Below are 10988 nucleotides of genomic sequence, written 5' to 3' on the forward strand. Positions count from 1 at the left end.
ATTTACCCCCAGAGGTCGTCTCCTCACCTTACCCATCAAGATTTACCATGAAGAGAACACTGCTTGGAGTCGTTGATCACCAGAGGAATACTGTTCTTCTTTTCTTCCATGGAACCATTTGCAATGAAGCTTTCTGTCATGTCTTGGTAGAGAAATGTGACTTCCCCTTGGTGGATATGTTCATCCTGCATCATTAAAAAGCAGCAGAAAACAGCATGTTGAAGTGTTCTCACTCCTCTGCCTCGTTAATAAGGAATGCACACCGTCAACACAGATGCAAAGCATCAGAAGGTCAGAGTCTCAGAGAATGTAGGAAAGAGTGCAGAGCAAAGCAACAAGTCCAATTAGGAACATCAAGATGGGAATAAGAACAACAGATGCTCTCATCCATGGTCTTAAAGGCCTTCGAGAGCCATGTCGGTACTAAGATGATGATGCTGATTGAATGAAGCAACTTAATGTAGTAAAGCAGGCAAAGAGTGCACCAGCAGCAGATAGTTCCAAGAAGAATGGCAATTATGGAGACAAACTGGGTCAGTGAACACAAATGTTGCACCATACTTGTTGGAGTCTAACCATTTCTGATAGTTTGATCTTAAGCTTCTCACATTAAATCGGTCGATAAGAACACCACAAGTTTCAATTCATGTTGTTCTGGAATTCCAGTTAATCACATTAAAATATATTGTTCAAGCAGCATAGAAAAGATTAACTAGCTGGCCTAGATCTGTTCGAGCAAACAGAGGTTACATATCAAACATGCTGCAGAAGAGGCATTCACTGTATCACATCCCATCAAAAAGTCCAATCAACACATTTCTTCAGACAAGGGTTATTTCGTTCTCTTTTCAGAAGGCTCAGCTGAACAAGCCGAAAGAAGGTGAGAAGAGTTCACAGTAGTGCCATGCATGCAAGGTTCCAAGTATAATAATATTGTGGATGTACAACTGATGTTGAGTTCAAGCACTAAAGAGAGAGACAGAGATCCACAGATTTTTCGCCTTCTCCCACCTCATTCTTCTCCTCCTCCCCGTCCGTTCTTCCTCTCCCCGCCACCGTACCGGGTTCCTTATCCTCCTCCTTGAAGTCCTCCAACTCGAAGGTGGGTCGCCAGAGCGGCAGCGACGCCACCGTCTTCTGCCGCTTGCTTTTGTTTGCTCTGATGAGGTCTCTCATGGCTGAAATGCTTCCAAGCAAAGCGTAGAACTTCTCCTCGCCATCTGCTTCAACTGTAGGAGACGGTATGGGTGGTGTGGCTGCACAAGGCCTCTTGCCTCTTCGACTTCCTTTCTCCATTACCTCAACCTAGAAAACTAAAGATCAGACTGGAGAGAGAGGGAGAGAGATATCTTATTGGCTTCATGGAACTGAGGATGATTGTTTGGTGGCAGTCAACATAACAAAGAGATCTATCTGATCAAGAATTGCATGTGCTTAAAGGGAGATTCCGTGGAAAAAGAGCCAATCATAGAAAGAAGTACTAACTTGTTGGATTCCCCTCCGGTTCATGACTTCCGCAGTTCCTTATCTTTTCTTTCTTCCTTTCAAGAAAAGAACAACCAGCCAATCGAATGATCACCGTTGCTCTATTTTGGAGATTCTGTGTGTGCAGTCTGTGAGAGAAAGAGAGAGAGTCTCTTTCTTTCTTTTTGACTCTTATGTAGGAGTGAGAAACACTCCTACAGCTCTTGGAACATTGTTGTTCGTAAAAATCCAGATCATGTCATTAGTTTCATAAGAGCAAATTTGAAGAAATGCTGGAACTGGAATGTAAGAAACTGCATACGAACTCAATAGCTGTCGAACTACAACACTGATGGATCTCAACCTACGACCATCATATATCCAAGACCCATATTCGATGATGGATAAACCAGACGTCTGCATGCCAATTACAGATTTGCGACGCAGAAGTGTAAAGGTGGGTAAGAGAGAGAGAGCAGTGGTGGGTCATTCTTTATGCAAAGGAATGCACAGTCCGTCCTGGAACAGGAAGCTTGTGCTGTGTGTTGCGATGTCACCCAGCTGACGACTTCTTTCTCGAGAGAACATAAGAAAAATCAAGCTTTGTATCTCTTGTTTAAACTATAAATAAGGGTCTAGACTTACACCATAAGAAAAACCTAAGTGTTTGCTTTGGATTTAAATCCACACTCAGTTAAATAGTTTGAGTTTATAGTTTGAGTTTTTCTTGTTTAATAGATTCGGGTATTTTATGACCTAGGAACATCTTCTTAAGATATTTGTAATGGTCCCTCTCCTCCTTCGTCCATGGATGTAGGTCAATTGATCGAACCACGTAAATTGTCTTTGTTGGGTTGCCAAAATTACTCTTTGATAAATTTTCTATAACTAACTCTAACAATTATTTTTACTATTAATATATATATATATATATATGAGGCTCATTTAAAAAATATATATTATATAAATGTTATTAGATTCTTAATTGTATAGTGCAATGAAAATTATCCTATTACCTATGGACAACTAAAAAAAAAAAAGGTCCTATTAATGGGCTTTTACATGATGATGCTCTCATATTTGATTTTTTTATCAAGAGATTATTTTTATACTTTGACCAATATTTCCTTAATGAAATTATTAAAAATAATAATTATTTTTTAACTATGTTTGACTCGATTTTTTAGGATTAAATTAATTTTTTTAAAAGATGAGTTGGATCAGACTAACCTTAACTATTCAATTTTATTTAATTAAACGTTATATTATCCTTTAATTTTCTCAAATTACCTTCACTTCCATCTCAACTCCTCCCACTGCATCACTTCCTCCTCTTCCTCTTCCCCCTCCTTATATTTGATAAAAAGAATAAAAGATAAGAACAATATAATATAAGAAGCTTTATTGTAGAAATGAAATAGCTTTAGCTTGAATCTATTAACATGTTCCCTCTCCTATTTATACAGATTAGGAGGAAGGATTTCCCTCAACAAAATAAACAGAATAGAGAGATTTCCTCATATAATTGGGGAAATCTTATCCTCTATCAAGTTGGGGAAATCTTATCTTCTATCATATTGGGGAAATCTTATCTTCTATCATATTGGGGAAATCTTATCTTCTATCATGCCCCCGCAAGATGGTGCTCCTAACAACTCCTAACAAGGATACCAATCTTGGATCGATGCAAAGAATTGTTTACAAGCGAGAGGCTTCATGAGTAAGATAAGTGTAGATCGCTGCTGCTGCTACTGCGATTGTTGTTGCTGTGATGGCACAGGCGTTCCCTTCATTCTCCTTAAGTATGCCGAATGTTGACAGATCAGCGAAGACTACCGCGGTGAAGAAGATGAGGATTGACCACGGAGCCTCTTAGGAATGCAACGGCGTTGGTCGCTGGCCGAAGGGTGAAGCTTCACTTTTCTCAGCGACGTTGGTCGTTGGCCGAAGGCAAGAGTGAAGCTTCGCTTTTCTCAACGACGTTGGTCGTGGTTGCGATTACGACGGCTGCGACAGTAGAGAAGAAATCTACAGCAATGTTGTAGTGATGCTACTACAGCAAAGGAGGAAACTGCAACAGAGGAGGAAGCTGTAACAGAAGAGGAAGCTATAGTAGAAGATGAAGGAAAATAGCTACAACGAGGAAGAAAGGTGGGGCAGTGCTGATAAGCAGCACTAGAGATGCCGTAGCGGAAGGGAACGGACGTTGGCGTAGAGTGGCAACACCAATGATGAATTGGCAGCGATAAGAGAGCTTGCTCTAGGCAAGCGGCTCTGATACCATGATAAAAAGAATAAAAGATAAGATTATTGTAGAAATAAAATAGCTTTAGCTTGAATCTATTAACATGTTCCCTCTCCTATTTATACAGATTAGGAGGAAGGATTTCCCTCAACAGAATAAACAGAATAGAGAGATTTCCTCATATAATTGGGGAAATCTTATCCTCTATCAAGTTGGGAAAATCTTATCTTCTATCATATTGGGAAAATCTTATCTTCTATCAATATTCTCCTCTTCTCTCATTCTACTATCGTCTCCTCCTCCCATTCCGCATCACCTCTCTTTTTCTCCATTGGCTTCATTCTTCACATCCGCCGACTCTTCCCCCTCTCCCACATCAACCTCCCTCACCCCTCCTCCTTATCATCCTCCCACTCTATTACCTCCTCCCCCTCCCCCATAGCTTCCTCATCCTCTTTTTCTTTTCATTTCACATCCATTGACCCCTCCCTCTTAGTTTCCTCTTCTCTTACCTTTGTCTTGTCTCACTCCCTCCCCCTCTCCCTTATCCACCTCCCTCACCGCTCCTCAACCTCATCATTTTTTATCTTTCTATTCCTCATCCATTTCTCTCTCCCTCTTAGCTTCCTCTTCCCCCTCTCCGTATCCACCTCCCTCGTTACTCCTTTTCAAATTCCTTTTTTTTCCTTCTACTCCACATCCACCACACCCTCCCCTTCCCTCATTTATCTCATCCTCTTCATAGTTTACAAATCATTACACTCGAATTACACTCATTTACATTATATATTAAAAATATATTTTATGTAAGGGATTTGATCATATCAAACTCAATTCAAATGAATCAATCCATAAATTAGTTGAGCTTGAAACAACTCGATTCAAGAGCATTATCAAGACTTTCGAAAAAAAAGTATGCCCCTCGGTAAAAATCAAATATGGGGGCACCATACGATAAAAACCAATTATTAAAGATTTTTCAGTAAATTATCTATTTTTATTTTATTTTTCAAATCATTAGTGATTTAAATAATATTATGATTTATGATAGATTGCATATTCCATTAGTTATTATTTTAAAATTTAATTAAAAAATATATTATTTATATTTTATATAAATAAAAAAAATTATATTTATATTTAAAAGTAGACTATGATTGACAAGAGGCTCGTCCATTGGATCTATGTATTTTTTGAGAATTATTATGTCCCATCACCGGGTACCATCCCTACCTTGAAGGACGCCCTTGTTTAATATGAAGCCATTAAAGCTCGTCTACGACCACATGCACACACAACTAAGGTGCGCAGGTAGGTGGTGGCTTTGATTCTCGAGACAGCCACCGTATGCATGCATGCAGGCAGCAGCAGCGGCAGCTCATTAGCCTTTGCATCCAGGCCGGTGCTTGGTGTCCTCATTCCAGTGAGCGTGGTGTGGTGGTCACCATATGACAGAACACGGTCACTAGGAATTTAGGATGCTACCTGTGAAACCTGACATGTCAAGAGCTCCAACCCAAGTAAAATAATAGGGAAGAAGAAGAAGACGACCATGAGATGACAGGAATTGTTTATGTTAGTACATGACTGCCTGGTCCAGTAATTGGCTGGGTTCATCGGTCTCAGCTTTAATATGTGGCTCAGCCTGCCTTCTGCCACCACAAGGACGTGCCAACCATTCAATCTCGGTCCTTATACTGTCTGTCCCTTGAATGCTGTAATCATCACCTAGTGTGGCATCAAAATCATCATCAAGCGCAACCATAATTACATTATTAATTTATTTTTTTATTGCAAAAATATTGTGTTATATATATAATACTATTATATATCAACTCAATTGTGACTTTCGACCCCACTCGAAACTATTACTGCGCACCTCCTGTCATCACGCGGTGGCGTGGCGTTCGATCAAGCTGGAAGAGGCATCACGACGCCACCCTCCTCTCTACTTGCAGGTGAAGCTGGGGATTTCGACGGCGTTTGGTGAGCGATGAGGCTGAACCCGGAGGGATAATATATCGCTTCCATGTCAACGGCCGGGAGAAGGAGGCGGTGGGGAGCGGAGCTGTTGCTCGCGCTCCTGGTCAGCTTCTGGCTGTGCTTCGAGGACAGTGAAGGAGCAGCTGCCACTCGGTTGTTACCGGCTAGCTCCTGGTCCTACGGTGGTTCCAAGACGCCGGTCATAGGGCGGAGGCCGGCCCCTATCCTCCCCTCCCCGGCCGCGGGTCTGGAGGACAGCAAGCGACGGGCTCCGAGTTGCCCCGACCCGCTCCATAACAGGTGATAAACCGGTCGCTCTTCCCAATTAGAAGACCCCCCCCTGTTCCTCAGTTTCAGTGAACGAGTTATATGTTATGGGAAGAAAGAGAGAGAGAGAGAGCGAGAGAGATCTCATCGTAACGTATAGGTGACGAGGAGAAGAAGGCTTTGTATTGGTAGAATCTCCTGAAGCTTGTTCTTGATCTCTGTGTAGGAGATTCTTGGCATACACAGCCTTGATATTGCTTTATGCTCTGTAAATAGCTTCAAAGACCATGTATATTTCTTTGCACCATTATTGCTTCTCTTCCTCCCTTCCGTGAAGTCCTTAGTAGAAGGTATTATTGCTTTAAGGTTCGTGCAACTCTTTGTTTCCTGTTGTTAACCATCTGAATAAAGCAAGATTTTGTACAACTCTCTTCTAGACCTGAGGAAACGACATGTAGCATCAAATCATATATGACATGACCATCACATGTTCGCCAAAATGTTCGTCTCTCGAGAAGCAGCTTTTTGCTCACAGTTGAGCCCTGACGAGGGAGCAGTCAAAGAAAACACTGCAACATCGTTTAAATACTGGGACCTTCATCTGCATGGCTTTCTGGAGCTGGATTGGAGGAGGAGCGAGGAGGGTACAATCGGTGACGCCATCGTTCTGCGAACGTGATCTACGGCGGAGGAAGGGATGGCACAAGCCATGAGGTCTCATCAGTCAATTGTACGCTTGGGATGCCAGTGGCGCAGAGTCGTCGGACTTCTACCGGAGGAGGAAGAGAGGGGCAGGTGGGGGAGGAGAGATGGACGGGGCGATGGGGGTTGTCAGCTTGGTCGGGGAATCTCTGTACTACACTGGTTCACGTATCCTTACATCCGTTGCCTTATTATGATTTCGTGTATATAATAATACCAATTATATGTTTAAGATCTCTGTTATATACTTTCCTGAAGAATCAGATGTCACATCACCTCTCATCAATCACTTTGTCAGCCTGACATGTTAGATTCATGTCATCCCTACATCAATGTCGATTCCACGTCATCTAAGACACTCCATCATCATCGCTGTAAATTAGAGCCACCTCATCAAATACTCAGTAATTCGACGGACGCATTCACGATCGAATAATACTCGATATGATTTCACATAACGAAACAACTTGTGTCATCATGCCACCTAAGTAAAAGTATGGGAAGCTCTCATCAATCTCTTGTAGTCGTGAGAATCAATCCATGAGCCTTATGTATCCCGATTTTCCAAAGAGAGTCTATAAGAATCACTCATCGTTGATACCATAGCTAAAGAAATGACCACGTCTAGCCCAGCGTTGACTCCGACCTTGAGACAATACGTTGATAAGCTAGTAAGTCATCTCCATTAATAGCACTTGACAAACAGGGTAGGGGGACCTTCACTGATCTCGGTCCTCATTGTTAGGTGCCTAGGTATAAAAATTAAATCCCAGGCTAAACAGGAACAAGCGAGTGAACACTATACCCTTCCGAATACAGCTAACTTACTCTTACCTCATCTCTCTTACTTACGCATCAGAGGGGTTACGTTGGGACCTCCCTCCAATGCCGACCTATCGTGCATTATCCCCAACATGACTAAGGAGGAGTTGCGAGACGACTACCCCATGGGTAAGGTGGTCCATCTTCTCATATCAATCTACCCCCTCCATGGGTAGAGAGTTCTCTATACCCACACCACACGTCGGCTCTCCATCACAATCTTATGTGTCAGCTCCCCAAAAAAGAACTTGTACTTTTGACGTCGAACCAAACCAAATTGACACATCAATCGATGGCCTTAGTATAATAACATATTCCTTGTAAATAAGACATGGGTATACTGTGTCTTTCGATTTGTTAAATACATAAATAACTCAACTAATCGAAATAACTCAACTAATCTAACTGAAATCTCGATAACCATTGGCCATAGGTTATAAACTATAGTCTTAATTTAATTTGATTGTTGCACATAAGACAATGAGAATGTCACTGTAAAAAATTGAAATTGGATGCAACATTCTTTTGCAAATAAATGCTTTTTACACCTCACAAATCAGCCCAAAAGAGAAATGCAATCCTGTCCAGTAATCCCTCGATCTCAATACTGTTAGCTATTTTATAGATACATTAAAGGATAGGAAAACTAATTTAAGACTTGTCAGTGGAGGAATGGGTAAAAGTTTGTAGATTACTAATAGTAGACTTCTCCATTAATATTCGTATATCTTTTACTATGTCTTGAGATGTTGTACATTAAAATGACATACTTGAAATGTTCTAACTTAGAGGACCTTTGAACTTTGAAAAGTTCCTCTCTAATAAATAGGTTGAATATATATAGCATCATTCACAATGATGACAACAAGATTGTTTTGCCTCTTCAATATTATTCACAATGATGTTAACATAGTTTGCCTTCTCACACATATCACATACAATTAGAACTTCACACCTCAAAACGTGACGAGGAGATTACAAGAACACTCAAAAATCAAACTAAAAACAAGTGTAAACATGAAATAACGAATTAAGACTGTTGTTTTATCTATTCTTTTTTTTTTCCTTACTACTTTTTGAACTTGAGTGCCATTAGTTCTTCTTCGAACCCTTCAAAATCAAATTTGGCCTCACTCAAAAATAAAAAAAGTGAACAGAGCAAATTCCTAAATAAGCTTTAGGTTTTGATTTTTTTTCCTACATAGAACCCCTTTTTACTTTATTTTTTTGCATAACATCTTATTTTAAAGATGCTATTATGTTTGGCTTCACTGTGGATGCCTTAGCTCTTATCCTCGTCTATCATTATCATCGTATCATTTTATACCACCTTTATCTTTTATCTTTTTTTATCACTCTCACCCTTTGTCTTTGTCGCAGACCATGCCACTACTATCGTTATCTTCCTCGTCTCTACCTCGAACGCCTTCGAGATAGATGCAGGTGATAGAGGGGAGATTGTTAGCAAAGTAGCAATATGACAAGGGGGACCAATACAACGATTGCTATGGATAAAAGCAAAGACACTTAAGTCTTTAAGTGGCCTCCTGAGAGAGAGGGGGAAAGCAGAAGGTAAAGCCATAAAAGAATCTAGGGATAATTAAATTATAGTTTTATAAACTTTTATTTTTTTTCAAAATAAAGATTTGGCTCACAATTGTTCATTTTAAATTTTACAATATCTCTAAATTTGAATGTTATCGGTTAACAGGTTTTGATACGAAGGCTTATTCGCTTGCTTGTCCCAAGAATAAAAAGCACAAAGTGATGCTATGTTAGAAAAATAAAAATAAAATTTTAGATTGTTTAAAAAAATAATAAATAATTATATATATATATATATATATATATATATATATATATATATATATATATGTCTTTCCGCTCCTCTTTTTCTCTCATCCATTCTTTTAATAAATAAAACAAAAAAAACAGAGAAAACAAAAAAATATTAAGGAGTCTAAAAGAGGCCCTACTAACAAAAGAAAGGGCTCAATCAACTCTAATCGAAGTGGGCACGACGTGTATGCGGCGGCGACGGCGGCGGTCACCGTCGTCCTCTCCAGGAACCCCGATCGCCTTACCCAGCCCCGGGTGCCGCTCCGCCTCCCCTTCCGCCGCGAAGTACCGTTCCAGCTCCTGCACCATCTCGTCCACCCGCCGGTCGAGGTGCTATGCCAGAACCGCCGCCTCCACGTGCACCCACAGGAAACAGCACCGATGCCGCAACTTCTCTACCTCCTCCCCAGTCACCCTTCGCTGCGGCTCCCCGTCCGGGCCAAACGGGTCGCGCCGGGAGTCATAACGCTCCAAGAGCAGCGCGTGGATAAAGGAGTTGGACCCGCTCCTTTCCACCACGGGTATCTTGTTGGTGGTGATATCGAGGCCGCGGTACACCTGTATCTTATCGGAGTTGACGACCTCCCCGAAGAACATGGCGGACAAGTCTATAAACAGCTTCGACTTCCCCGTGCCGGTGGCCCCCATGATCACCACCACTCTTTCTTCTCCTGTAGACCATATCCATAGAGGTGGTGAACGTAATGGTTCTGCTGCTGTGGGAGTGCAACAGAGGCCACGGCACGCCGCTGCTTCGCGGCAGCCGTCGGCTTCTGCAGGTAAGCTGTAACAAGGGATCTGCTGCCACTTCTCTTATGTAGAATTCTCGTATAGGCATGTAATCACCTAATGATACTCTCTTCTAAGCTATCACGAATCTCACAGGCCTGTTTTGGAAGAAGTAGCACTTCATGCAAGGCAAAATAATGCTCAAAGACTGCCATCCTTCGTAGATGATTGGAACTGATGCTGTCCCATACTTGACTATTGTGCTGATTAATGACAGCTTGTTCACGATTATTGAGCTAAGCTTGAATCATATGGACTATGAATAATATACAAGTGTTGTTTATTATCAGTGTCATCTATTTACCTAAGACATCCATATACAATTTGATATGCATGGCTCGGCGTGTTAACGTCCATGTCGGCCATCGATGTTTGCATCCACATGGTGTCACAGTCATCGTCATCGAGCTCGTTGGCTTGCTTCAGAGTTGAAGGTGGTGGCAACTGAAACTATTGCTACTGAGCTTCCGTGAACATAATAATTAGCATGAGGATTATTTTTCTTGCACTTGCAAAGGAGAGTGGCCTTCTCACAGATCTGAGATGTGAACCCTCACTTCATGGAAGAATGAGGACTTCATATCTTCGTGTTGGGGTTATGTTGGGTTACACACACTCGACAATGATAGCTAGCGGCAGCAAGGTGAGCTGGTTCCTAGAGAGAGAGAGAGAGAGAGAGAGAGAGACTACTTGTTCAAGGCTGAGATGCTAACAAGATGGCCTCTCGGGGGCTACACTGATCAAAGACAAATTGCCTTGCAAATCTATTTGTAATTTTTATTTTTATTTTTCAAATAATAAATAATGAAGGTGAGATTTCACGTATTAAATATCAATCGTCTCACGTATTAAATATCACGTATTTAATTTTACCTTT

This window comes from Musa acuminata, chromosome BXJ3-2 (assembly GCF_036884655.1).
Source record: "Musa acuminata AAA Group cultivar baxijiao chromosome BXJ3-2, Cavendish_Baxijiao_AAA, whole genome shotgun sequence".
Lineage (NCBI taxonomy): Eukaryota > Viridiplantae > Streptophyta > Magnoliopsida > Zingiberales > Musaceae > Musa > Musa acuminata.